This window comes from Thalassophryne amazonica, chromosome 14 (genome assembly GCF_902500255.1).
Source record: "Thalassophryne amazonica chromosome 14, fThaAma1.1, whole genome shotgun sequence".
Taxonomy (NCBI): Eukaryota; Metazoa; Chordata; class Actinopteri; order Batrachoidiformes; family Batrachoididae; genus Thalassophryne; species Thalassophryne amazonica.
The window spans coordinates 27,277,084-27,304,269 of record NC_047116.1 but is presented as its reverse complement, the minus strand read 5'-3'; the positions used below and the strand labels follow the sequence as shown (position 1 = coordinate 27,304,269).

The window sequence follows — 27,186 nt, the reverse complement described above, 5'->3', positions numbered from 1 at the left end:
GGACACATTTTTATCAGTATCTCTTGCCAGGGTACCCCAAATTACAGCCTTGGCTGCAAAATGTTTGTGTATATTTGGGACAACCTACCTTGGTGAGCAGGTTTTCTCAGTAATGAACATCAATAAAACAAAATTGCGCTCGAGGCTCAAACACAAGCACTTATATGACATTCTGAGATCGGCTGCTTGTCAGGACATGACACCTGATGTTGATGAAGTCTAGACACGACTTTCTCCTTTAAACTCCTGCTTCAGTTGCATTTAGTTCTGTGAAAATGAATTCTTGCTGTAGAAATAGTTAAAAAATGTTCCATTTAATGTAACTCAACAGCTTCACTACAAAAGACTTGGTTTAGTGGAATCCTCTTGTTCCTGCAATGCCATACATTTTAAAGTGCAATACTGTATTTTCAGTTCCAGATACCTTTGACTTATAGTTTTGTTTGTATTTGTGCAAACACTTGTCTTAAATCTGAGGTTGTTCATATGTTGATATGGTTTGTAAAAGGATATTTCATTAAATATGAAGATTTTCTAATGTACTTGTGCTTCTTTGTATGAAAACAAAGGGGGAAAAGCATGGACTTATATTATTTATAGGTAATTATGTTATGATTGCACTGCTTGGCTGTATGTGGCCCCTGAACCAAAATGAGTTTGACACCTCTGGCCAGTGGCGCTGCCAGGGATTTTGAGGCCCAGGAAAAGAAATCTTACTAGGACACCCCCTATATTATTTTGTCAGTATTATAACTGTATTAGGGGCCTCTCTGGGCCACTGTCAATCATGCATCACTAGAATCCTTCTCCTTATTCTCCATTTTCAGCACCCCTGCCCCTGGCCTACAACATATATGTAGTGAATTCATAGGTCAGCTCATTCTTGCACTTTTTTCATGATACTGTCACAAAATGCATCTCATTTTCATGATATGGTCAAGTTTAGTTCACTGTCTTTAACCCTAACCATTAGAGCCTGACCGATATGGATTTTTTTGAGGCCGATGCCGATAACGATATTTGGATGAAAAAAATGCAGATAATCGATAAATTGGCTGATTTGCCGATAGCCGATAAATCAGCCGATATATATTTTTTTAATGAATAAAAGTTCTTTTTTGGACTCTTAACAAAAAAGGTATGAGCTAAAAGCTGAACCTTTCTCCTCATATTGATTAACTTTATAACAGAGAAGAATTTTCAAGTTCAAAAAATGCAATTGGAGCAGTTAGGGGGCTAGTCAAACGGGCAAGCTAGTAAGATATCACTACTGAAAACAATCTTTGCCATATCACGTGAGGCTTAATAAAAGCGTGACCGAGGCAATGAAGCACATTTGACACATTACTACATAAACTGAGTTAATCAAACTGAGTTGAACTGAAACGGGAGAAATGTGGGGTGAAGGTAATGGCAACGTTATTACAAACTACATCCTTATAAACTTACTTGTATGCTTTTGTCAGTTTTTGTGCAGTGTGATGGCGAACTACGGGGGCCGGTGATGAACACATTTAAGCAGGGGTGTAAGCAGCTCTCAGTTGAATGGAGCCAGAGCTCCATCTACTGGAAAAACGGCGCAAGGACATTTTACATTGCCGACACAAACATTTCAGTAACTGAGAAATTATCGGCGTTCTATCGGCAAAATTTCGGCCGATAGTGAGTACTTTGAAAAGGGCTTATATCGGCTGATAATATCGGCCGGCCGATATATCGGTCGGGCTCTAATAACCATAACTCGAACCCAAGTCATAACCCCCATGCCCCCTGCCACCCGCATAACTCCAAATTTTGTGATAAAATCACAAAATAATTTTGTGATGCCGTCATGAAAATGTAATACATTTTGTGACGGTATCACAAACTAATAGATTAAATCACTTGTCGTGATGCCATCTTGAACTGGCGTGAGATCAGGTTGCGCAAGTGTAAATTTGGGAACATTTTGGAAACGGTAGAAAAACAGAAAAGCTACACAGCCGACAGCATACAACACCGGTAGGATCAAAGCCATTTCCTTTAGGTAGCACGATTCTCCACTAAAATGTGAACATTAAATTGTTGTTTCTCCCATTCTTCAATTTCTCCAGGTTGTAGTTCCTGGTCATAGGCGTTTGAAGAGGACACGATCAATTTAAACAATGCTGGCACACCAACGGCTTCATGAAGAATGAACACATCTTGTGTGTGAGTGTGTGAGTTGCTCAGTTAATTCCAGTAAAGTGTGCAAAGAATATTTCATGGTAGCTATGGAAACCAAGAGCAATAGGACAGGATCAGTCAGAATTAAATAACAGTTATGTGAGGCTGAAAACATATGATTTTACAAATGACACACAAACATTTTTTATTGGGGTTATCAAGGTCCAACACGACTAAAATCATGATGGTATTAAAAATTTCTTGAATCCTTCTCTTCATGCAAATTTTCTAAAAATATCATGATATCAACTCCAGGACAGGATTTACCTCTTATTTCACTTTATTTTTGGTTATCACTAATATCAAACTTGTCTTTAATATCTACCACTTTATCTGACTCTATCAAAATTTTATGGCATGTGTGTGTTGGGAGTGAACCAGCATTTTTACACTGTGAAAATTACTTTGAATAATGCACCTTAACTTAGAATTTTATGAAAATATTTTACATTTCTGCAGCTTCTCTGCTGGGTCCACATTGTGTTTCCAAGCCAGACTGAGTATTTTTCACAGAGATTCATGTTTTAAAAAGCATTCATCCATTATCACTACCCATTTATACGGTTTAAAACAGTGGGTTCCAACATGTTTTCTTCAGAGCCCCTGATCCTTGTACCTAAGAACGGCTGAGCCACAACCCCACAAAAGAGTAATAACTGATTCATTCTTTTTCTCTTTTTTGACTAAAAAAATTGACATGATAGGTTTTCCCCTCTTTTTTCTTAGACTCATCCAAAAGAACTGTATCTTTTAATTAGTTTTGGGACTCTCATTAAGTGTGTTAATATGACTTTATATGACAGGTGAACTGGTTGCGTTTAATAAATTCTTGTTCTCGCCCTTTCCCCAACTATATATTTAAAGGTTTCTATTCATGGTCCCACTCAGTTTTTTTTTTTTTAGCAGGCAATTTTCATGAAATGAATTGATTAATTTTGAGAGATCCTGCTGACAAACCAACTGACAGACCCGGGTGAAATCTGAACCTCTTGGCAGAGGCAATTACAAGCAGTTCTAATAATAACGTTACATGAAATATTTTTCTGTCATGCTAATGATTAAATTAACTTCGTGTGCTTCATTCACTTATTGCAAATGGCTAAATTATTTATGCATTTGTTTTCAGGCACAACAAAACAGATGATGCTGAGCAATAAGCTTGTATGTAATGCTGTTTAAGTTGTCCTATGGAATTCTTTAATATTAATGATCTTCCAGAAAAGCTTGTGACCATCAGTCGCCCTGCAGGAAGCAGATTCATTAGCAAGCGAGACTTTGGGGATCTGACTCTGGATCTGCTTGTAGGAAGCAAACTGGAGACAAGTGCAGCTCACCCTAATTACATTCTGTCAGGCTGACCATTATACAAAGTTGTATTAAACACAAGAAGTATTTGCCTGGAGACCTGAGGACTGACCAGTAAAGAGTGTATAATAAAAAAACAAACCACCAAGTCCTTCGGGACAGTTAGTTCCTCTGACCTCAGTGCCTTCATGTTCCACAGCTGGAATTCCAGGAGGGAAGCCAAGGAAAATTACACAGCAGAACACTTTTTCTCTTGCAGCACATGAATGAAAATGGCTTTAAAACTTGATCAGGTGTGGTAAGATAAATACTTGTTGTACAGGTTCTCTTGCAGCTTGTCAGCCAAGTGTGTAGTAATTTTTGCAACACCTAGCAATGATTGCAGCATTTATTTAATGGTACATCAAATATTCATGCACACCAACAAATTTTATAATGCAACAGGCAAGAATATGAAATCTACACGGGGACCGTGACACATCATGGGGAAAAATGAATAAGACTTGCTTTAATTGCTACTGAGGCAGCTCGCTGACTGTGATGCTGCAGAGGACTTTGAAGGCTTGTTTTTTCTACAGTATCCCTTTAGCAGTGTTGAGTGAGCCCAATAAATTGGATAACAGAACCTTAGCCTGGGAGTTAACCATAATTTCTATATCCCCAAGAGCTTCAAGTAACAGTCAGTCAAGCCGTGTCATGAGGACAGCAGTGTCCTGTGAGTCCAGTTTGAAGTTTTCATGCTGTAATAATGGAGGATAGAGCAACACTGTGAAAATTTTATGACCATGAATCTGTGTGTTGACAAATCCAGAGAATGAATTGCTGGCTAATTGATGACGTCTCCAGTTGTGACCCCCCAATAGCCTACATTGTGCCCTATTTATAGGCTTTCTCTCTAAATCAAGCTGCATATATAGGATGCTTTAAACCCAGCATATTCACTATTTTTCTCTGTCAAAGCTATAAAATTCAAATTCAAAGCATGGAGCTTGATATCTTTTGGAAAAACAAGGGTGATCAGTATTATAGAGATTTGAACTTAAAATCGCCCGTTTTCAACTCCATTGAGGGCAATATGAAAATGAATCAAACTAAAATTGTCTTTAAAAAGTCTGTCTCAAACTATTTGCCACAGTCATTTTTGAACAAAGGTTGGTGATTTATATGTGACTGATGGCCTCTCAGTGCACTCACACATGCAGGAAGTAGACTTGTGACTCCAGCCTAAGCAACCATAATAAGTGACAATGAGTTGTGGTCTATTTTTAAAACACAACTGTGTGGTCTGAAGCATATTATGCATCTATTAAATGCTGTATAAAATGTAACAGTGTGTAGAAGTAAGTCTTGTCTATGCACTGATGCCTATTAGTGCCTGTGCTTAACCCTTGGACAGCATGAAATAGATTAGAGTCAAGACTCTCCCTGGGTGGGATGCCAGTCCATCATGGGTTGTTTCCCAGCCAAAGCTGATACCATTTACAGCTGGGTGCAGTGGGGCACTGCAGATGAATTGTCTTGTCCAAGGACACAGACAGGTAGTGTGACCAGGTATTCTACTCAAGTCTACGTATAGTAGCCCAACTCCTACTTGCACGTGTAGTAGTAGTCCTATAATAGCCCAGAGGATCATTGGTGCCTGTGCTTTTATATGGATTCTGTACCATGATGCAAATGAGAGTCTACGATTGCCCCCATCAGAATGACATGTTATTTGCACAGGCAAGACTGGATCACGTTTACAGCTGGATGTAACAGACCGACTAGTATCATGATTTTGGAACTGAACCCGGGTCTACATATTTGTAGCCCAACACCTCATCCTACTGTAGAATAATACAAAATGATTGGGTATTATTTCTTTTATTTGTTTGTTTGTTTGTTTTCTGTCATTTCCACTGCTTATCTGTCATAATGTTCCAGGAATCAGTGCATTTGGGGAAAACTGACACAGATTCTTCAGGTTTCTTCAGCCTGTATAGCCAGTCCTTAAAACCACAACAAATGGTGAATGACCAAAGTCCTCCATTGCAGGGAAAAAAGGGTAAATTATCTGAAGGAGAAGATCATTTGCTGAATGGTTGCACCCTTTCCTCCAATAACAATCATCAGTTCAAGCCCAAAGAGGCAGTTACTCTGATTCTCCCCAAGGAGCTGCTCCGTGGGCAGCCAAGTGCAGCACGGTTCATCACTCCGATGTCAACTTGACCTGAATGTAGGCAATCAGAAAAATACAGCACAGTGTCTTACTGTGACACTGATGGCTATATACTGGGGCAAACAAGTGGCACGAATGGATGCTACGATATTACGTCGTTCCAAAATCTGACCGTGATGATCTCAGACTGACATGATTCTATGTTCCACTTAGTGTCATTTTATAGGCTCTAATGTGAACATCTTCACTGGAAAACATGTGCATGGTTATGTAAATAAAGCAGTCTCAGTTTCAGAAAGTATTCACTGTTTCCACAGTTTGTTATGAGGAAAAATGATTTGCAAAAATCTAAAAAAAAAAAAATTCACATTGTGATTATGGGGTATTGTGTGTAGACTTTTGAGGAAAAAAAAAATAAATTTCATCCATTTTGGAATAAGACTGTAACATAACAAAATGTGGAAAAAATGAAGTGCTGTGAATACTTTCCGGATGCACGTATTTCACAAACCGAGACGAACCTGACGAGTGTGTGTGTCTCTCTGACACACACACACCCACAGAGAGAGAAGGAGAGAAGGAGAGAGTAATATACGAGGTCTGTTAGAAAAGTATCCGACCTTTTTATTTTTTTCAAAAACCTGATGGATTTGAATCACGTGTGCTTGTATGAGCCAACCTTGAACCTTCGTGCGCATGCATGAATTTTTTCACGCCTGTCGATTGCGTCATTTATTTGTAAGCAGCCTTTGTGTGAGGATGGGTGGCGTCTCTCGTCGGATTTTCTTTGCAAGGAAAATGGCGGAACAACTGGAGCAGCGCGACTGCATCAAATTTTGCCAGAAACTGGGCGACAGCCAGGTGGAAACCATTCGGATTATTCAGACGGCTTTCGGTGATGATCCTTTGGGCATCACACAGATTAAGGAGCGGTACAACCGGTTTAAAGACGTCCGCACAATGGTGGAGAGCGCGCCGCGCTCTGGTCAGCCATCAACATGCTGAAATGACAAGATCATTTCCAAAGTGAACGCTGTGGTGATGCGGGACCGTCGTGTGACTATCCAAGAAATTGCGGAAGAGGTGGACATCAGCACTTTTTCAGCACATTCTACTGTGACAGAAGATTTGGCCATGAAAAGAGTTGCAGCGAAATTCATGCCGATGGCTTCGGCACGAAGCTGCTAACGGAGCAAAAGCGCCTCTGTGTTGAATTCTCACAGGACATGCTGGACTCCGAAAAATGATGCCCACCTCTTCCACCATTCGGAAGATTCAGACGGCTTTCGGTGGCTTTTCAGTCGGGTGACTATCCGAGAAATTGTGGAAGAGGTGGGCATGTTACAACATGTCCTGTGAGACCGTTGCAGATGTCTTTAAACCGGTTGTACCGCTCCTTAATCTGTGTGATGCCCATAGGATCGTCACCGAAAGCCATCTGAATAATCCGAATGGTTTCCACCTGGCCGTCGCCCAGTTTCTGGCAAAATTTGATGCAGTCGCGCTGCTCCAGTTGTTCTGCCATTTTCCTTGCAAAGAAAATCCGACGAGAGACTACACCCGTCCGCACACAAAGGCTGCTTACCAGCAAATGACGCAATCGACAGACATGAAAAAATTCACGCATGCGCACAAAGGTTCAAAGTTGGCTCATGCAAACACACGTGATTCAAATCCATCAGGTTTTTGAAAAAAATAAAAAGGTCGGATACTTTTCTAACAGACCTCGTAAACTAAACATGAACAGGTTCATGTTCACTTGAACCGGTTCCATGAATAAAAACGAATTCAAACAAAAAAAAACACGATATTGTTTGACTGCAGTAAGTTTCATCAGTGAGTGATGATGAAGTGAACCAAAATCCAGAAATAATTCAGGAAAGGTATTTAGCTCCACTTAAGCAAAACAATATGCCTAATAGCTTGTTAACTGCAACATTATGCTGTGTTCACATGTCGGCTGTAAGCGCCACATGGCAAACTGGGTGTTCCATTGTTTTCAATGAAAGGTCGATGGTAAAAATCTGCCCCCTCTGGCTGTGAGCGCAGCAGCTGTTCACCATGACAGCAGTTGTCATCAAAAGTTAAAAATGTTCAACTTTTAAGACAGCAACAAGGACAAACTGGTTGTTGTTTTATCTTTAACGAGGAGGAAAAGTAGACAGCAAGAGATGGATTATTTATGTACAGAGAGTCACCTGGTTTTTATCAGGTAACCACAAAAATTTGTGTGATATTACAGAGCAAAATTAATCTACAACCAGTTAACTTTTTATGCTGCCATCAGAGCCAGGGCTTCCTGTTTTAAATGTAAAGCTGTGCAACACTAAAGCTCTGTATCTTTCAGTTAAGTACATTTTTTGTCGGTGTCGTTTGTGATGAAAAATGACGGTGCCTTACAGCATCACCTACAGTCCGCCGCTGTAGACAACAGAAATTCTGTTCGATGTGATGATTTTTCTGCCGCTGACATGTGAATGCAGCATTAGTGACAGACTAGAGAGTAATGTTAATAGACATTTTTATAATTTGTCTGTATCCATGTATGTACCATGACAATAAAAGCTTTTCTTCTTCTTCTTCAACATCCACATCATAGGTATTGCTGTTTCGCAGACCTACATGGGAAGTTATTAACCAATATTTAATTTGGTTCTAACTGATGTGGGAACAAGTATTTTAAAGTAGAACCCAAAAAAAGGAAATGTTAAAGCAGTGATTCTGCTTAGAACCTATTTGAGTTGATTCCCTGCTGTAAACTGAATCATACGCTTTCATTATTAACAATGTAACAACATGAATACAACTGAAATTGCATATTAAACACAAGGGTGCAATACTCAAAATGAATACAAAGCATTTATACTACTTTATCTAAAATAGCTAGGTAGTAATCTGAGTTTTGTTTTTTATATGATGGTTCAAGGCAAAAAAAAAATTAAGTGTAGATTGACACCTTCCAGTTTGTGGTTATGCATCAGAGAGATAGCACAAACATTTGACCCAAAAATAAAATGGTACAAAACAGTATCACTCCCTCAGAGGTTTCACATGGCCAGATTACACTGATAAAGTTACTCAGTCATGTACAGTCAAATGCTATTTCATGAAAATGTGGATTTAACCTGCATTATACAAAAAGCTTGTGCTCATTTTCTCTTTTTTTAAGTTTATGTTTGAGACATGATACTAAGTAAAGCAGTTAAAAACATCTTGAACAGATCAGATTGATATATCGGTGGACCAAATCATTTCTTAACGATACACGAAAAGAACCAGTTCTCAATACCCAACCCTATTCAGGACAGGTTGGAGCACATTGTGAGTATTTGGAAGACAGTCTTACGCATTTCTTATCCCTCCCGGACGTGGCACAATTTTTTTTTTTTTTTTGTCATTCCGCCTGATTCTGCTTGAGTCCTGCTCATTCTTGCTGAGTGTGATGGGGCCCTAGCATTCTCCACTACCTCCTCTAACTCACTCTAGAAATCCTCTTTCTCCTCTATCTCTCACCTCACTTGTGTGGCATATGCACTGATGACATTCGCCATCACGTGTTCATTTTCCACCTTCACACTCTTCCTTCAGGATTACTCCTACACCATTTCTCCTCCTATCCACACTATAGTAGAACTGTTTGAACCCATCTCCAATCTTCTTTCCACTTAGTCTCCACAGTATGTCTACCTTCTTCTCTCCATCATATAAGCTAGCTCTCTCCCTTTATCATGCATAGAGCCAACATTCTATGTTCAGACTCCCAGGTCCACACTCCTACTCCTGACGCACCTCCCCCAACTCCTCCTTCTTCACCAAAACAGCAACATAGTTTCCACCAGTACCCTGCTGGATAACAGTACCATGGGAGCTGCCACTAACCTGGGATTTGACTGATCCAATACATAAAGCTGATTTATGATCCTCATGTATAATTTGGCACAGGTTTCACACCGGATATCCTTTCTGGCACAGTCATCCCCATTTATGTGGCCTTGAAACTGGCACTGTCAGTGCACCTAATGGCTGAATTATCCTCGGTCATAAATGAAATTGGAAATATTTTCTTTGTGCAGATCAGAGTTAAAGATAATCAGACACTGAAAATGTCTTTGCACAGTGGTCCCCTGGGAATTCCAGGATGATGCCACTTGCAGTTGCCTGTATATGACAGTCACATTGGAGTCTCAGTTGGCATCTACTAATCACTCCAATTTCGCATCCATGCCTTTTTTCTATCATTCCATTGCCGGTGCCATTTTCCTTCTGTGATCTTAGCAATTCTTCTCAGAAACTGTCTCCAGGTGAATGCCAGTAGTGCATATTTGTGCGCCGAGTTGGTGGTATAGAGTCAAGAAATTTAGGTTATTTGTGAATGTCAACTTTGTAGTTTCTTTGACCGAGGTTTTACCTGTTTTTTTTTTTTTCTGTACATCAACACAGTCGGGTGCACCAGACATCGCAGGGTGGTTCACTGCTGATGGCAACGGAGGTATATTAGTGGACCTCAGGTGACACAGACCGCACATTAGTGCTGTCTTTTTTGCCAAATCTAAATATTGCTGATATTCCTTTGTACCATGTGCATGCATGGAAGAAAGGGAGCAGTTCAAATTGTTGACAGATTTTATGTGCTGAGACGTTTCTAAATGCCTTTCCTGACCTAAACCAACACCATAGCTCTGACAGATTCATCTAATGAAAGTAATAGAGTGCAGGAACAAACCGCCATCAGTGACACCCTGGTTAGAGATGGACTTTTGTGTGCCCCTGTTCAGCAATGTGTTACAAACGGAGCATCGTTCATGGTTCTGCTTCTTCTTGCTGGCAGGGGATCAAGACTGATACATCAGTTGGTCTGCTGCTGAGCACAAGGTGGTGAAAAGGCGATCAGTTGAATCAGCAGTATTTTTCTCCAGCTGCAAATTCTTGTTTTGTGACTCTTTCTGAAACTTCTGGTATGTAGCCTCTTTGGCCACTGGTTTCGATCCCCTAACCAAACAAGGAAGGTGGAAAGAACCCCCACACCGCTTTGACATTTCTTCCATGTTCTTTTTGTGTAGCCTAATTTTCATTTGTTTGTTTTTTCTGTATGTTTTCTGCAATTGCTAGTCTTCCCTTGATTTGGAAGTGTTGGTCTCGCTGCTGCTGTACATATTGAATTCTGTCCGCCCAGAGGTCAAACCCTCAGACACAGCTTGCTTGCTTTTATTTATTTATTTATTATTTATTATTTATTTATTTATTTATTTATTTATTTATTTATTTTTTTTTTTTTTTTTTGAGAATATTACACCCATATCCATTATGGTGCCAAAGAGCAAACAATCTTTACCAAGTGGACAAATCCTTGTGAATTCCCTCTCTGCTAGAAAGAGAAAAAAGAATGGCGGCCTGAAACATATAATGCAACATGTAGATATTGCGAATGAGTTCAGATGATTCATCTTAAATCAATTTCTTAAATGCTATATTTTTGAGGATTAATGAGAAAAATGCAATTAAATGTTGGGTGAATCATTACGCAAAGTCTCCGATGGACTTCATCCTGCAGGGTATCAACACAACACGATCAAGGGAATGTGATTTTTACAGCAATTTAAGTATCCTCTGCATTTTCACTGCGCAGAGAATGGAATTTGTTTTAATAAACAGTACACTGAAATCTTGAGCTAATGGCATATCTATTGCATCATTTAAGGCTTTGCAAAGTGTGATGCATTTGTTTATTACAGGGTCTTTCATAAAAGCCTGGCTGCAGCTGTGCCATGCAGGGAGTCGGACTGTGTTGTCTGACTCTAACATTGCTTTTCATTACTAATTCAGCCGTAGCCATCCCGAGCAGTAGGGTGATGATAATGCAATGTGAAACGCGCTCAAAATATGGGAAAGGGAGGGAAAAAAGTATCTTCCTCTATCGCAAACAATGGGTTCGAATTTAGATCTAATTTGACACTGGTAGAGCTCCAGCAGAGACAAAACATACAACAAAGAGAAAAAGTACAATCATTGGAAACTGTGGAACCAAAAATAAAAGCACAGCCAGCTTTGTTCTTTCATCTTTCATCTTTTCTGCCCTACCGGGGCGCATAGCTGCAATAACAGAACGAGGCTATGTAAACTTTAATATCAGCTTGTCAGCGCCTTTCAGCTATATTGATTCAAAGAAGTAGGCACATGCTACTCATGCCGCTCTGACGATGGCATTAAGTCAAACATTTGTGTCTTTGTTTTTTGTCGCACTGATCTGTTTATAGACTGAGTTGATTCACAAAGGAGCGTAATGGAAAATGACTGCAGTATCAGCCGGGAATGTGTTTCAGTCCTCCTGGAAATATCTGATGAAAGACAGGCTATCTCAGGACAGATAAACATAAATGACAGCCATTTCTCTCCTTTTCTTTTCTTGTTGCTCTACCGTTATAACAGTAACCATGTCCTGATACTTAAAGCTACAGTGTGTAGGATTTACTGGGGATTTATTAGCAGAAACAGAATATAACATTCATAACCATTTGTTCATAGGTGTATATTACCTGCAAATATGAACCAATGTGTTTTTTTAGATTTGAATGAGCCCTTCATATGTACATGGGAGTGGCCCACCACGTGGAGGCCACCATGTTGCACTGCCATGTTGACACAGTAGCCCAGAAGGGACATATTTACTCTTTCTTTTGTATTTTGCAGGAGCAGGTGGAAGAAGAAAAAGGTTCTGCTACTAGCCTATAAAATTGTTCACGGACTGGCACCTCCCTACTTAGCTAACCTAATTAAACCCTACGTACTGGCCCGGACTCTGTGTTCTCAGGGTGCAGGACTACTTTGTGTCCCTAGGGTGAATAAAAAGTCTGTGGGTCACAGAGCTTTCTCTTATTGTGCCCCTGTTCTGTGGAATGATCTCCCTGCGTCAATAAAACAGTCAGATCCTGTAGAGACTTTCAAGTCTGGATTTAAGACACACTTATTTTCCCTTTCGTATGGCTGGCATACTGGCATAGTATGTTATTATGCTTTCTACTCTTTTAAATTCATTTATTAGTAAAGACAGCGGGCTGCAGCCTCAACTTTGTCTAAAGTCTGGGTCTTTTAGTGAAGCTTAGGCTTGATCATTCCAATGTTCAAAATTACATGTCTAACACAAGTCAGAGAGGTCTTGTTTTGGACAGGAATTGCTTTTCTGAGTGGCACAAATATAACTTGTGTGGCATTTTATTACATGTATACATAGTTGTACAACAAAAAAAAAATGCCTGAAACATTCCTTGCATTTTAATGTAAATAGTTGTATATAACTGTGTTTTTTTTTGCTACATTTGTTCATGTTTTTGAAATTTACAATTTATATTTGTATTCTGTTATACAAATGGTGTTTGTCTTCCTTTGCACTATTCTGCACCATAGACTGCTGAGTTTTAATTTTTAGTTTTGAGATTTTCACAATAAATACTCTCAAAATTTCATTATACCTATTTTTTATCAATTTGGCTTTGCTAAGGACTATATAAAATCCATTCAGAAACATTTTCATTGTAATTTTTCCACTTAAATTTATATCGCAATATATACCATTACCATGAAGGGATTCAATTTATACCACGATATGAATTTTAGGTCATATCGACCCAGCCCCATCATCAAAAATACTATATATGCTTCAATGCTGTAATAATTTCAGACTCTGTGCATGCATCATCCTTTGTTATTTACCTAGCTGTCCCACATGAAACACAGTTTGCAAAACAACAGAAAGTTTTCTGCTGAAAGTCTCATGCACTGTGTGAAAATATTCAGCAAAGAAAACATTTGATATAAATCCTATGCCGGAGTGTGTGACTACAAGATGCATAAACCTATAGGAAGAAATGTCAACAGTATATGTTTCATTCATATTTTTATCTATCATTATTTAGAATTTAAACTGTAGCTCAACACTTTGACTTTGAAAGCTCTGTAGTAATAAATGTATTATTAAATTTATTACCATATCCTCATGTGGCAGTGTCTTGCAGTATAACAGCTGTTTCGTTTGTTTAAACAAGAGGACGGTGATAAAATCTGACTGTGACATTAACATCCTGCACTCCACAACACTTCAACCCATCAAAAGTTAACTTTCAACTGTTTCCACTTGCCACAGTTGCAATCCCAAAGCGGTCATTGAGTTATCCTCAATCAAAGACAGACTGTAAGAGATTAATTATTTTAGTGCACAGACACCTGGTTTTATATCAGATCAACAGGAAAGACCCATGTGACATTCCAAAGAGATGTTAAGCTACAGCATCACAAAATGTGATTGTTTAAAGCTGCAGTGTGTAAAGTTTAGTGTCATCTAGTGGTGAGGTTAAAGATTGCACTATGCTGTAGCTGGTCGGATTTTGTTTCCCTTCGCATTCACAATCATCAGCAATTCCTCTTCTTTTTCTTCAATCTTCTAGCCATGTAGCAAAATGCGAAAAGGCAGAGTGAGAATGTCCTTTTTGGGCTACTGTATCAGCATGGTGGTGCAACACGGCTAATCTAAATGCAAATCTAAGCTCATGAAAATGCATTGATTTGTTGCTGCAGGTAAATACATGGATAAATAAAGGGTTTTATATCACGGCTGAGTGGATTGTTGTCATTTGATGTGCCTTGTATGTCAAGTGACAGGGATTAATTGTCCCATTTGTGTTCCATTGCATTTAGAGTGCAAATTGGTTCCATTTAGAGTGCAAATTTGGTTCCATACATTTGGTACTATTGCACTCTGCGCACACGCACACACACCTACACACACACACACACACACTTATACACATATACACACGCAGACACACACACACACACACATGCACGCACACACACATACACATGCATGCGCATACACGCGCAACACAAATTCAAAAATTCAAATTCAAATTTATTAATTTATATAGCGCCAATTCACGACAAAATCGTCTCAAGGCGCTTCACAACATAAAAAAACAATTAAAAATTTAAAACACAATAAAAACAACCATAAAAGAAAGACAGCAGTAAAAGAATACAAGATTAAAAACACATCATAACACTAATGATAAAACAGGGAAAATAAATGAGTCTTTAAACGTGATTTAAAGGTCTCCACAGTGTCCGACTGCCAAATGTGTGCCGGCAGATCGTTCCACAGAGCTGGGGCACGATAGGAAAAGCTCTGTGACCGGCAGACTTTTTATTCACCCTGGGAACATACAGAAGTCCTGCACCCTGAGAACGCAGGGCCCGAGCTGGTACATAGGGGCTTATCAAGTCAGCCAGATAGGGAGGTGCAAGTCCATGAACAATTTTATAAACTAAAATCAGTACTTTAAAATCTGATCTTGCAGAAACAGGAAGTCAGTGCAGGGACGCCAAGATTGGCATAATGTGGTCAAACTTTCTGCTCCGTGTCAAAAGTCTGGCATCAGCATTCTGAACCAATTGAAGACCCCTGATCCTGGACTGCGGTAAGCCAGAGAATGAGCATTACAATAGTCCAATCTAGAAGAGACAAACGCATGAATCAAAGTCTCAGCATCAGCCATAGACAGAATAGGACGAATCCTCGCTATATTTCGCAAATGGAAGAAGGCAGTCCTTGTAATGTCTCTAATGTGGAGATCAAAGGACAACGCAGGATCAAAAATTACTCCAAGGTTCCTCACTTTATCCGTATGATGTGTAACACACGGACCTAAGCTAAATGCTAGCTGATCAAATTGATGCCGATATCTCGCTGGACCAAAACCATAACTTCAGTCTTATCAGAATTTAAAAGTAGGAAGTTACTAGACATCCAACTCTTACTGATGCAAGACAATCTTCCAAGGATTTTATGTGAGTAAGATTACCAGCAGTTATTGGCATATACAATTGAGTGTCATCAGCATAGCAATGAAAGGGAATCCCAAAACGCCGCAATATATTCCCGAGGGGTGCTACATAAAGAGAAAAAAGCAAGGGGCCCAAAACGGATCCCTGAGGAACCCCAAACTTCATGTCTCTACGATCGGAGGAGGTTCCATTACACAATACACAGTAGGAACGACTGGACAGGTACGACGTCAACCATGCAAGAGCAGTTCCAGTAATCCCAAAGTGATTCTCCAGCCTATTGAGTAGAATATGGTAATCCACAGTGTCAAATGTAGCACTAAGATCCAGCAGCACCAGGACCGTAGTGATATCCGAGTCCATTGCTCGCAAAAGGTCACACTCACACAACGCGCATGCACACACACACAAAACAAATCCACTGTGCTGTAAGCCATCTGACATGATTTTTTTTTCACTGCACTGAGGAAATACAGTCTTTTTTTGGGGGGTAGTACACGCGAGCATAAGCGCCTTCCCGTTTGTGTGAGCGCGCACTGCACACCACGCATGCTTACACAAGCCGGGCGGTGCTTAGCTTTAAAACAAACAATGGCGGAGTTTGTTTTGCTGACGGACGACGATCTGATGCACGGCATGGCGGATTTCATTGTCAGAATTATTTGTGGACTCCTATTTAAAGGTCGTGTTGGATTATTGATGTCAAAGTAGCAGTGACATGCCAAAGCTGGATTCATTTCTGACTTTATTTTTTTTCGCTGCACTGAGGAGGTACCAAATTGTAAGTCCTTTTTCTGTTGTTTGTAAATTAATATAATATAAAATGACAAGGATCTATTTTAGTCTTTATGTAAAACAAATAATGAATGTTTTTACATTCTTTCAATGGAACAAATATTTAATTTGGTGAACGCTGGAAAATACCATTCAAAGAGGCAAATCCGAGTTGAATAGTATGTACCATTGAACTCATAAGCATTCATTATTTGTATAATGAATGCTATATTCTATTTCTGCTAATAAACACACCAAATCCTGCACATTGTAGCTTTAAACAATCAGAATCAGAACTTCCTGTTTTACTATAAACGTGCAAAATGCTGTTGTGCTGATTAAGAAGACTTACTATTCGTCTACTTCAACCTGCAAACTTACTGAGTTTCCCTGGTGCACTGACAGCTGTACTTGTAGTTTTTTGTTTTTGTTTTTCACTAAAATATTGCTGACGAAAAATTTTACCTCTGCTTTTGTGTCAGTGTCATCAACCTGTGTGTGTGTGTGTGTGTGTGTGTGTGTGTGTGTGTGTGTGTGTGTGTGTGTGTGTGTGTGTGGGTGTGTGTGTGTGTGTGTGTGTGTGTGTGTGTGTGTGTGTGTGTGTGTGTTTATGCCAGTAAAACAGTTCCAGGCTTTGTTATATTACCTTCCACTGAAGGAGGCTGAGGTCAAAGTGGACGAAGTGTCGGCTGCTGAAGTTGACATTAGTCGCTTCACACTCACTGTGCCTGTTTCTAGCTTTATCGACAGCATGCATGTCACCTTCTTTATATAGCAACAGGGTTTGTAATGCCATTGACAGATTTTAGTATGCCAGTGCACGTTTTAGGCCGTGTCACTTAGACCCGTTGGAGTACACTGTAGAAATGAGACACACAACAGAGGTGCAGGAGCTCAAAGAGCACATGCACAGGGAGAGACACCAACCAACAAAGACTGGCTTTTACAGAATTCTTACATAATTTAATTTAGATTTTTGTCTGTGCATTACTGATGCTCAGACATGTATTGATTACACTGGTCAACAATTTTTTTTCTTGCATGGACTTTGAGAACTGATTTATGGTCATTTTGGGGTGCTGAATCCAAATCTGAGCTCAGATTTCCTCCATCATGTTTTTTTGCAATCTGCATGTTCCTTATAGATGGATTACGCAAAAGTTGTTCATTCACTCATGAGTTTGACGTCACTCATCTTGTACAAAAACAGCTTCAAAGTAGTTTTTAATCCAGGTTCACAAAATGTGAACAAGAGCCGTAATATCATTTATGGTGCCGAAGAGGTGTGTGAGACTGCAGCTTTTGCTTCAACTGATATGAGAAACATGTTTTCATATCTCAAAAACATGACGTGATTGGCATAAACTAACACCAGATTTTGATTCAGTGGCCCCAAATTATCAAGAATCCATTGAAAAACTCCATCCATCCATCCATCCATCCATCCATCCATCCATCCATCCATCATCTTCTTCCGCTTATCCTAGGATCGCGGGTGCAGCAGCTCAAGCAGAGCCGCCCAAACCTCCCGATCCACACACCCTCCCCAGCTCCTCCGGAGGAACCCCGAGGCGTTCCCAAGCCAGCTGAGAGACGTAGTCCCTCCAGCGTGATCTGGGTCTTCCCCGGGGCCTCCTCCCAATCGGACGTGCCCGGAACACCTCTCCAGCAAGGCGTCCACCTCAGCTGGCTCCTTTCGACGTGGAGGAGCAGCGGCTCGACTCCGAGCTCCTCCCGAGTGACAGAGCTCCTCACCCAGTCTCTAAGGGAGCGCCCAGCCACCCTGCGGAGGAAACCCATCTTGGTTGCTTGTACTCGCGATCTTGTTCTTTCGGTCATGAGCCAAATCTCATGACCATAGGTGAGGGGCGGAACGTCGATCGATCAGTAAATCGAGAGCTTTGCCCCGACGGCCCGATACAGCGACCGCATCACTGCAGACGCTGCACCGATCCATCTATCGATCTCACGCTCCATCCATCCCTCACTCGTGAACAAGGCCCCGAGATACTTAAACTCAGCAGAAACAGCAGAGATGAGAGTCTGTGTTTTTTCAACTGGACAGAATCCCGTTGAAAAACTCCATGCAAGAAAAATCGTGTTGACCAGTGACTGATTTAAACAATTATTTTCATTGCGACGGAACATCAGGTACAACATTTTGGACACACGGCACATTTCAAGGAGATGCCCACATTTAAGATGGCTGCAGCAGGTAGGTGGTTAGTGTAAAGAGGTGGGGACAGACTGGTTGCGTACTTTGGTGCTTGGAACAGTGGTGCATGGTTCCAGATATGACCTGATTAGACAAGAATTTAGCCTGCGATTTATGCAAAAGTGCTTTTCTCAGTAAACATATTCTCATGAGCTGAAATGCACATGCACTTTTGCACACTTCTGGGTATAAACATTCGTGATCATGAAAAATTGTGGAAAGTAAATCAATCAATCAATCAACTTTTTTCTTATATAGCGCCAAATCACAACAAACAGTTGCCCCAAGGCGCTCCATATTGTAAGGCAAGGCCATACAATAATTATGAAAAACCCCAACGGTCAAAACGACCCCCCATGAGCAAGCACCCGGCAACAGTGGGAAGGAAAAACTCCCCTTTAACAGGAAGAAACCTCCAGCAGAACCAGTCTCAGGGAGGGGCAGTCTTCTGGAGACTGGTTGGGGCCGAGGGAAAAACCTAACTTAAATCAATCAATCAATCAACCTCTTAATGCAATTGAGAGGGTACCAAGCCCCGACATGGAAAATGAAACCAATGCAGAATATTGCAGTTCCTTGAATGGCCACTTGAGGCTGGCTCCAAAAATATGTCAGTCCTCAAGGAAGCACTTATTTTTAACAAGTGCTTCCAACTTTGTTGCAGAAATAAACATGTTTGCAACCTGGTACAGAAAAAAATGGTCTCTATAGCTTGTTTCCTTGTTCATAAGGACAAGACACTCATTTAAGCTACTTTGCGCCATAAAGGTAGATAATTAGGGGAGTGGTTGCTTCAAGAGACAGGTGGTGTGCTTGTAAGGATTTTACTATTGTCTGTGTCTTGTGAATCTTAGGTGTGGCATACATCCTTGCAAGTTGCACCTGCAATCAGTCGTCTGCTCCAGTGCAATTTAAAAGACCTGCTCATTCATGCTAATTCCTTGACTTACAGTGCATCAAGAAAGTCAATCAATCAATCAATCAATCAATTTTATTTATATAGCGCTAAATCACAACAAACAGTTGCCCCAAGGCGCCTTATATTGTAAGGCAAGGCCATACAATAATTACGTAAAAACCCCAACGGTCAAAACAACCCCCTGTGAGCAAGCACTTGGCGACAGTGGGAAGGAAAAACTCCCTTTTAACAGGAAGAAACCTCCAGCAGAACCAGGCTCAGGGAGGGGCAGTCTTCTGCTGGGAGTGGTTGGGGCTGAGGGAGAGAACCAGGAAAAAGACATTCTGTGGAGGAACACTGCAGTTTTTACACATTTGTTTATGTTACAGCCTTATTCCACAATGGATTAAATTGATTTTTCATCAAAATTCTACACACAATACCCCATAATGACAATGTGAAAAAAGTTGTTTTTGTTTGCTTTTTAGATTTTTGCAAATTTATTAAAAATAAAAAACTAAGAAATCACGTGTTCGTAAGTATTCACAGCCTTTGCCATGAAGCCCAAAATTGAGCTCATCATGTTTCCACGGATCATCCTTGAGATGTTTCTATAGCTTTATTGGAGTCCACCTGGAATAAAGTCAGTTGATTGGACATGATTTGGAAAGGCACACACCTGTCTACATATAGAGTTCCACAGTTGACAGTGCATGTCAGAGCACAAACCAAGCATGAAGTCAAAGCAATTGTCTGTAGACCTCCAAGACATGATTGTCTGGAGGCACAAATCTGGGGAAGGGTACAGAAACCTTTCTGCTGCTTTGAAGGTCCCAATGAGCACAGTGGCTTCCATCATCTGTAAATGGAAGACGTTTGGATCCACCAGGACTCTTCCTAGAGCTGGCTGCCCGTCTAAACTCAGTGATCAGGGGGAGAAGGGCCTTAATCAGGAAGATTACCAAGAACCCGATGGTCACTCTGTCAGAGCTCCAGCATTCTTCTGTGGAGAAAGGAGAACCTTCCAGAAGGACAACCATCTCTGCAGCAATCCACCAATAAGGCCTGTATGGTAGAGCAGCCAGACGGAAGTCACATGGCAGCCCACCTGAGGTTTGCCAAAAGGCACCTGAAGGACTCTCAGACCACGAGAAACAAAGCTTTCTGGTCTGATGAAAGATCAAACTCTTTGGGGTGAATGTCAGGCATCATGTTTGCAGGAAACCAGGCACCATCCCTACAGTGAAGCATGGTGGTGGCAGCATCATGCTGTGGGGATGTTTTTCAGCGGCAGGAACTGGGAGACTAGTCAGGACTGAGGGAATGATGAATGCAGCAATGTACAGAGACATCCTGGATGAAAACATGCTCCAGAGCGCTCTTGACCTCAGATTGGGGAGATGGTTCATTTTTCTGCAGGTCAATGACCCTAAGCACACAGTCAAGATATCAAAGGGGTGACTTCAGGACAATTTGTGAATGTCCTTGAGTGGCCCAGCCAGAGCCCAGACCTGAATCTGATTGAACATCTCTGGAGAGATCTGAAAATGGGTGTACACCTACCCATCAACCTCATGGAGCTTGAGAGGTGCTGCAAAGAGGAATGGACAAAACTGCTCAAAGATAGGTGCACCAAGCAAGTGGCATCATATTCAGGAGGACTTGAGGCTGTAATTGCTGCAGCAAAAGGTGCATCAACAAAGTATTGAGCAAAGGGTGTGAATAATTAACTACACGTGACTTCTTTCTTTTTTCTTTTTTTTAAAATAAATTTTCAAAAAAATAAAAAAAATCATGTTGTCCTTATGGGGTGTTGTGAGTAGAATTTTGATGGAAAAAATTGATTTAATCTATTTTGGAATGAGCCTGTAACATAACAAAATGTGGGAAAAGTGAATACTTTCCGGATCCACTGTACCTCCTATAGTACACTTTGGAGTGTTTGGACACATGCTTAGCTTTTGGACCCTGACTCTTCACTTTTAATGAATAAAATCACTTATTTTACCTTGTCAGTGTATGTTGTCTGCACTTTGGATCCAGTTTATTCATCTGTGTAACAGTGCTGGCGAGACAATCCAGGACCCCACTAACTGCTGCTGTGGACTTGAACATGTTTGTCCCTTCTGAACTTTTTTTGACATATACCTGAGATAATATGGCTTGCTGTATGAGTATTTGCAGTCTCAGACCATCTAAGACATCAGTGCTGCAGTATTTCTGTTGAATGAAAATTTAGAATCACTGAATTTGTAATATTAGCTCTATTTGCAACCGTTCCTGAGCCAATATGCCGGCTGCTGTTTTCACTCCATCCACCCAAGCCACCCTTTATGAAAACAACTGCACAGTCCACAAAAAATATGCATTAATCAAACACTGAACCAAAGTTAGTTAGCTTTAGTTTTGCTGGTTTTTGGTAACTTTGGGATGGGGGAAGGGGTTGGTTTCTGGCTTCATTCGACCCACTCAGGTCTTGCTGATCTTGGTCACGCTCCACCCCTGTACTGATTTATGGATTGGGCAAGAGGTAGGCAAAGTTGATGAGATCTGAAGCTGTCCTATCTCAACTCCAAATCTGCTCTTCAGAAAACCTACAAGTGACATCACAGAGAGTTTGTCCAGTGCATATACCGTCTATAGAGAGTGCTCTGAGAAGTGAGAGGTTCGTGGTAAGGCTTTGACATTGCTTGTAGCACTGTTAGCAGTAAAATTCAAAATGCAAATTGATATTGTAAGTGGCACTCCTCCTCCTCAAGTGTTTGGTGGATTTCAGTGAAACTTCACACAATGGCAGCACATTATACAGCATAATTCCAATCTGAGGTCTTCAAGGGAAACTAATTGGACTTTTTAAATACATTATGTTTGTCAATTACATATACAGAAGTTGACAATATATATATATATACACACTAGCGCATTGCCCGTGAGGATCCGCGGGCTCTAGATTGACTCAAAATACATAAGCCTACCAAACAGCAAGTGTCAGCTCTCCCCAGTTTCTCTGTGATCGGAATTACACACACGTACACAGAGGCCACTTGGCTTTTAAAATATAGATGATTTACTGCCCCCTGTTGGAATGGCATGTGAGTCCAGAATTTAATTATCAATGTCCATTGTTAACTGTTTTTTATCTAATATCCCTAATTTCTCCAAAAACATTAGTTCTGTCAACTTTCTGTTTTCACTGTGTTCATCCTTGACCCAAAATACAAAAGCATACCAAACGGCAAATGTCAGCTCTCCCCAGTTTCTCCATGATCAAAGCCATAAACACGCACACACACACGCATACACGTACACAGATGCCATTTCGCTTCTAATATAGATGCAAGAAACTGGTATGGAAGAGCGGGGGTTATTTTCTGAGCTTGACCAATCATCTCTCTTTTTTATCAGCACTGTATATTTAGTGTTTTCAAGTAGATCAGATATTCTTGTTGAAATTAAAAGTAATATATCTATCAACAAATAAACAATAACTAAGTTTGAGCTACAAATTTGCAAGTATTTATGAAACCTTAGTAAGTAAATTGAAAAATCAATAAAAACTTTATACTTAAATAATTAATTTCCACCCAGTATTCTTTTAAAGTCAAATCAATCAAGGTGACATTTTACCATTTGACAGAACAGTCAGATATGTGCCTGTGGCTCACACATTGATTTGTCATTTCACTCATATTTTCTTTCCAATAATGTAACCATGTGCTGCTGATTGTGCACAACAACGAGTGTATTGAGATCAAACATCACCGATTCCAGCAGATTTGTCCGCTGACCTCTTGAGTCGCAATGCACAGAAATTTTTGCAACTGCAAACTATAAAAACAAGCAATCAGGACAGCTGACAGATTGAAATCTCAATAATTCCAACTGGTTTTACTGTGTATCCTCATCCGAGAGCCACTCAGCTCCATAACATGGAATCAATTGGATTTAGGTTTGCTGCTTCCTTACTCGGTCTCATCTGTCTTTAGCATCTGGCTGCTGTGTAAACAATACAATCAGTACAACAAACTCACTAATATTTACCAGCCTTCAGTGTGGCCCGAGGCCTCGGGTCACTACAACAACACATGAATGGGAAGTTACTCAGCTGCAGCGGCTGATACAGGATATCGCTTTCAGCTTTTGGAAAAGATAATGTAGTATCAGTTACTCATCAACCACAAATCAACACGTGAAGAATAGTAGAAATGAAGGCCTGGAGCACTGCGATGATAACTGAGACCGACAAAACAATTCTAAGGTTCATTCTAATGCAGGGGTGGCACGGTGGATTAGTGGTTAGCACTGCTGCATCACAGCAAGAAGGTCGTGGGATCACTACCCGCCCTTTCTGTGTGGAGTTTGCATGTTCTCTCCCGTGTCTGTGTGGGTTCCCTCCGGGAATCCAAAACCATCCCTGGTTCTCAGGACCAGGCACCTAAGTGGCTCTACTCTACTCTTTTCTACTCTCCTTTTACTCTTCCTTTTTAGATATTTGGATATACGTTTGTATACTGGCATAGTTCCACCTTACAATTGGAATATAATATATAAGATATACCTTACTGAATTTTCATGCAGGTTAGGTTTCCAATCCACCTAACCTTAATGTAGGTGTGCGTGCGAGTGTGAATGTTTGTTTGTCTATATGTGGCCCTGCGACAGACTGGTGTCCTGTTAAGGGTGTACCCCGCCTCACGCCCTGTGACCCTTAGTTGGAGTAAGTGGGTATAAAAAATGGATGGAGAATCTAATGCAGACTCTCAACTGTGGGATCTGGATCCCACAAACATAGTTTTTGCAGGAGATTCCAAAGACTGCTTTAGGCTGTTGCTACTGCTTTAAAAACATTATCGCTGTAATATGAAAAAGGAAGTGCCTGTTAGTTCCAAATGTCTAATGAATGAATAAGCAATAAGAAGAACATCAAGACAACATTTACACAAGTTAAACAATATGCACATTACACTGTTAATTCTAGGGTTTAAACTGAAATGCTAACTCAAATTATTACGTCCACCAATGCATGGGCGCAATTTGGTGGGGGATAGGGGGGACATGTCCCCCCCACCTTTTCAACCAGGGGGGACAGAATATGGTATGCTCCCCCCCCACCTTCTGACATATATGTGTGTACTTGAAACATGCTATGCCAGTCTTATGTGCAAACCATGTCAGTCTTATGTGCAAAACCATGTCAGAATAGTATCTTTGTTTCTGCAAGTTTGTATTTTTAGCAGCATTGACTTGTTTACAACACCTCTTTCTTGTTTGTCACATTCAGAATTTTCTGGGACTGCATTTGCCCAGATTTGAAACCAAAAATAGTTGCCTCTAGGGACTAGTGTCTACACATAAGTATCAATGGACCATATGCTAATTTACTAAATTCTGAAAGTTAGAAAAATAAATCAGAAAAGCTATCTGGGACCTCAGAAAGCCCATCTGCAATTATTGCTTGATCTCCAAAATCAGTCTATGCAAGCGAAATTATGTTCATTATGAGTGCTGTCATTAGTGCCACTTCGAAAATTAAATTCATAAGTAATTTATCCTAAACTTATGATCTGTTGTTTTTTTAAACTTATGCAAAAGCAAATCTTGAGGAAAAAAATACAGTATGCAATAGTTAATAATTATTAAGACCCTGTTCTTTCATATTTATGAATACATTTTACCACGTTGCAGTTGTTTTTTAATGAAAACTCAACCTATCATTGTTTTGAGTTTGACACATGTGGTGATACCTTATTTACACCAGGATGTTAATAAAATCAATGCTGGCTATTCTCAGAATAAAGTACTTATATTCACAGTTTCAAACTGCATAAGTCAAATGGTGTCCACTTTATGGTCTTCTCAAAACATTAAAATTACTGTTCTGGATGCTCAAAATGCGTCTGAGCTTATCTAGAAACCGTTGGCTTCTGGGGGCCTAAAGCAGCCCCCAGACCCCCGGCCTATGAGCTTCGGCCCTGCGGGCCTCGCACTTTGTCCCCCCCAATTTCTAGTTCTAAATTGTGCCCTTGCACCAATGGCGTAATAAAATCATTGGGGTTTATTTATTTATTTGTCTTTCTGTCTGTTAGCATTATTACGTTAAAACTACTGCAGAGATTTTGAAAAAATTTTCACCACAGACAGATATTAGGCCATGGAAGACCCCATTAAATTGTGGAGGTAGTCTGGATCCAGATCTGGATTCTGGATCAAGATTACACTTTTTATAGGCTTTGATGGATTATGTCTTCTCACCAAATTTGCACCACAGATATATATTAGGGCATTAGGGCTTTTCAAGCACATTCTAAGTGCCTACCTAACTGCCAATGAAATAGCATTAGCATCAAAGCCGTATTCCAACAGTGAGTTTGTTAAAAGATGCATGATGAAGGCTGCAGAACTCGGGTGTCTTGAGAAGCGACAAGCATTCTCTATTAGTCTGACAAGGAATACAATGACAGAGAGGATATCGGAACTGTCTGCAGATTTAGACAGACAGCTGAAACACAAAGTCAAGTCATTTCTTGCATTTTCTGTTGCAGCTGATGAGAGCAGCACCGACATTACAGACGTTGCTCAACTGGCCATATTTATTCGTGGAGTTGATGAGACATTGACCATCACTGAGAAGTTCCTTGAATTGGTGCCTATGAGTGACACCACAACAGCTGAAGACATTTTCGGCTCTGTGGTTGATGCGCTGTACAGAGGCGGAGTGGACTGGTCCTGCGCCATCAGCCTGGCTATCGACAGCGTGTCATCAATAATCAAAAGAAAAGCAGGTGTTGTGACAAAATTCAAAGAGAAAGTACACGCCGCTAATGGAGGAGATCCTTTCTGGACATTTCAACCAGAAGGCGTTGTGTTACAAGCTGGTAAAAATGGATCACGTCATGGAGGTGGTTGTCGGAACTGTTAATTTCATCCGAGCCAGAGGCCAGAATCATCGTAGGTTTGATTGCCTTCTCAGTGACAATCACGTTACTGATACCCTGCCATAACACACTGAGATAATATGACTGAGCAGAGGTGCTGTGCTGAGGCGTTTCTTTGATCTACATGAGGAAATCGGACAATACACAGAGAAAAAGGAAAGCCAGTGATGGAATTTCAAGCAGGAATGGCTGCAGGACCTTGCATTTCTGGTGAATATTACAGAGCACCTGAATATTCTGAACAAAATGTTGCAAGGTTGCAAAAAAGATGTCACACGGTTTTATGACCGCATATGTGCATTCAAGTTGAAGCTGACTTTGTTGGAGACACAGCTGGCAAGTGGTGACCCTGCACATTCCCCTTGCCTAAGAGAGGTACGTGCAAAGAGGCATTAATGCTGACATGAAACAGTATAAAGATTGCAGGATTGCTGTTTGAGTTTGAGAAATGGTTTCACATTTTTGGTGAATATGAGATAGAATTTGCACATTCAAAGCTTCTGATGCGCCTGTCGACGTCCAACTAGAGATAACTGATTTGCAGTGTGATGCAGATTTGAAGGATAAGTTTGCCTCAGTGGGCTTGGACACATTTTTATCAGTATCTCTTGCCAGGCTACCCCAAATTACAGCCTTGGCTGCAAAATGTTTGTGTATATTTGGGACAACCTACCTTGGTGAGCAGGTTTTCTCAGTAATGAACATCAATAAAACAAAATTGCGCTCGAGGCTCAAACACAAGCACTTATATGACATTCTGAGATCGGCTGCTTGTCAGGACATGACACCTGATGTTGATGAAGTCTAGACACGACTTTCTCCTTTAAACTCCTGCTTCAGTTGCATTTAGTTCTGTGAAAAT

General features: G+C 40.5%; 1 protein-coding gene and 1 long non-coding RNA gene across 2 annotated transcripts in view; both read right to left on the bottom strand.

Moving 5' to 3' along the window:
• The window catches only part of pde11a (phosphodiesterase 11a), a 123,555-nt gene that overhangs the window by 66,890 nt on the left and 29,479 nt on the right, over positions 1-27,186 (bottom strand). The window lies entirely within an intron of this gene.
• Positions 952-12,195, bottom strand: LOC117524701. The gene is made up of 3 exons (XR_004564832.1): positions 12,112-12,195; positions 9,146-9,148; positions 952-962 (listed from the first exon to the last, which is right to left on the bottom strand). It is a non-coding gene; the product is annotated as an uncharacterized LOC117524701 (long non-coding RNA).